Here is a 2763-nt window from a genome sequence, read left to right on the forward strand (position 1 = left end):
TGTACGGTCAATTAATTTTTGACAAAGCAGGAAAGAGTATCCGATGGAAAAAAGACTGCCTCTTTAGCAGGTGGTGCTGGAGAACTGGACAGCAACATGCAGAAGAATGAAACTAGACCACTCTCTTATACCATACACAAAAATAAACTCAAAATGGCTGAAGGACCTGAATGTGAGACAGGTAACCATCAAAACCCTCGAGGAGAAAGTAGGAAAAAACCTCCTAGACCTCCACCGCAGCAATCTCCTACTCGACACATCCTCAAAGGCAAGGGAAATGAAAGCAAAACTGAACCCTTGGAACTTCATCAAGATAAAAAGCTTCTGCAAGGCAAAGGAAACAATCAGAATCTCTTTCTTAAGAAATATCTGGACAGTAGATTTCCCATAGAAACATTTCCTCTTGTCCCTTAAATCACAGGCTTTGGCTCAAGCCATCACTATGTCCTACCCACCCCCCGGGAGGCACCTGGGGACACAAGGGACTGGGGGATGGCTATGGTGTGGAGGCAGGAAAAGGGGGGAATGCTCACCCCATGCTCTGTGATCTCTGACACCTGAAGACAGGACAACTATAAGCTTTGTGTCTGTAGACAAAAAATGGGACAGATTTCTGTCACTCGATAAGATCTGGACTTTTGATTCCATTAATTACTAACAGGTCTGCTCTCAAAGGATTCCTCACTGCCTAATTAACTGCTCCTCCGAGAAAAGTTCTTTCAGACAGTTGCCCTTTTAATCCAGAATCCAGAATCCTGAATATTTTAACAGAGAATTAGCTTCATGTAGAGAGTTTCATGGAGAGCCATCTATCACAATGTGGGAAAGCCACAAGAAGAACTGAGGGCCCCTTGGCCTCAATTTTGGCCACACAGAAACACACAGACACACACACACACAGACACACACACACACACACTCACACACACACACACACACACACACACACACACTCACAGACACACATGGATCTCCCCTCTCCCTGTGTGTCTACTATTCTGGACTGCAGTTTAGAGGCTTCTCTGTCCTCCCAAAAGTCAGGGACAATCTGTGCTCACCCAGCCATTTTCAGTATCACAGTAACTGAGAGACATAATCCCCATTAGCAGAAACTCCCAGGAATAATGAGTGTAACTGTGGTCCTGTTACCACGCAGCCAGGATGTGCACTAACACCAGGTCCTCTGGGACAAGGCCGATAATCAGGAAACCTAGAGCAAGTCTCTGTCTCCACGGGAAGCTCAGTCCACAACCATCTCTGGGCTTGGGGACTGTGGGGTACACTGATTCTGAAAGCAGCAGTCTGAATGCTGTTCTCATGAGGCCAAGGTCATAGGAAAGTGACGCACAATCTCCCTCTGCTGTCAGGGCTGGGCTGACATTCGCTCAGTGACACCTCCAGACAGGGTGGACTTTTACAGCAAAGTCTACTGTTCCAACCCAGCGCCACGAGGCTTGTGACCTCAGGGACACTCTCCCTTAACTCCACCTCTCCACACTCACTTGTGGGTCCTTTGACAGGAACTTCTGGGTCAGATGGCCTTGGGTAACAGAAATTCATTCTTGTAGTCATGAGTGGATGAATGAGTACGTGCTCTGTCCTGAATATGCTAGACACAAGGCACAGGGATATAACACTGCCCACCCCCAGAGACAATTCGGACCCCAAATAATTTTGTCCTGGAACCTCTTTCAGTGTTTAGTAATTCCAGCACTGAGATGGCTCTGAGATTCAAAGGAATAGACTCCTTCTAGGGTTTCACTGGATACCATGTTGGTCTTTGCATCCTGCTAAATGAGACCCATGATAATAAAACTCATGGCTGAAAAAAGTAAGAAGAAATGAACAAAAAATAAACTATTTTAGTAAAATCTTATTTTACTCTTCATCTACTACACTATTCATCAGAAAACAGAAGACATTCCTATTCCATTGCACTGTTGTTTCATCCATGCTTTCAACCATGATTTCCATCCATATTCTCTCTGCAGTAAGCCCAGAAATAGGAAAAATGCGCTAATGATTTTCCCTGCATCTTCGTAATGACATCAGCATTGAAATTAAATCAATCTTAATGAGATGAATTTTATATAAAATGACAGCCATTTATATGCAGGTTTGGCTAAGTAGGGACTCATATATAATCTCTGTCATTGGATCCCTTCAATTGTTACTCATTTTCTCCTAGAACTTCCTGCAGGTTTGTCTTTTGTGCTCTGTGTTCAGTGTCACACACAGCCTCACATGGCAGGGCTCCTGCAGACTGTGCCTATGTGCTGGAAGGACTGATCCTAGGAGGGAATCACTTCCCATGGTGTATGAAGAACTATTGTTTTAAGCAGGTGTAAATCATAACGGATTACAAAGATTTTCAGTGAGTAACCCCTCTATGCATGGGCACTAAGACTTCTACACACAACCTGGAGAGAATCTCTCCCCATCTCCTCAGTGCTGCAGGAACCTCAGAGGAAGGAAATCCTGAAAACCAGGAAGGGTCACATAAGAGGAAAGATGCAGCTACCTGCATAAAAGGGGCCATGTGCCCATGGGACCAGTCACTGCTTTGGATTTGGTCCTAATCTAAGAGGAGTTTGTGTAGACACCTTCTCAGTCCAGACCCTTGAATAGCCAAGAGAGACATGGACAGACTCAACCTGCATAATCTGAGTAGAGCATAAAGTCTGCATACAGGTGATGGGAGGGCACATAAGGGGGCAGTTTTCCTAATGCAGAAACAGTGGATAGAGCAGGAGAGAGGCAAGA

The 2763-nt window shown here is 45.0% G+C and overlaps 1 protein-coding gene and 2 gene segments (V, D, J or C); all 3 read left to right on the forward strand.

Moving 5' to 3' along the window:
• LOC115277666 overlaps positions 1-2763 on the forward strand; it is an 869742-nt gene that overhangs the window by 406025 nt on the left and 460954 nt on the right.
• The window catches only part of LOC115277665 (immunoglobulin lambda-1 light chain-like), a 653789-nt gene that overhangs the window by 216224 nt on the left and 434802 nt on the right, over positions 1-2763 (forward strand). The gene's annotated exons all lie outside the window — the stretch shown is intronic.
• Positions 1-2763, forward strand: part of LOC115277676 — a 24679-nt gene that overhangs the window by 19486 nt on the left and 2430 nt on the right.

The sequence above is a fragment of the Suricata suricatta genome, chromosome 14 (assembly GCF_006229205.1).
Source record: "Suricata suricatta isolate VVHF042 chromosome 14, meerkat_22Aug2017_6uvM2_HiC, whole genome shotgun sequence".
NCBI lineage: Eukaryota > Metazoa > Chordata > Mammalia > Carnivora > Herpestidae > Suricata > Suricata suricatta.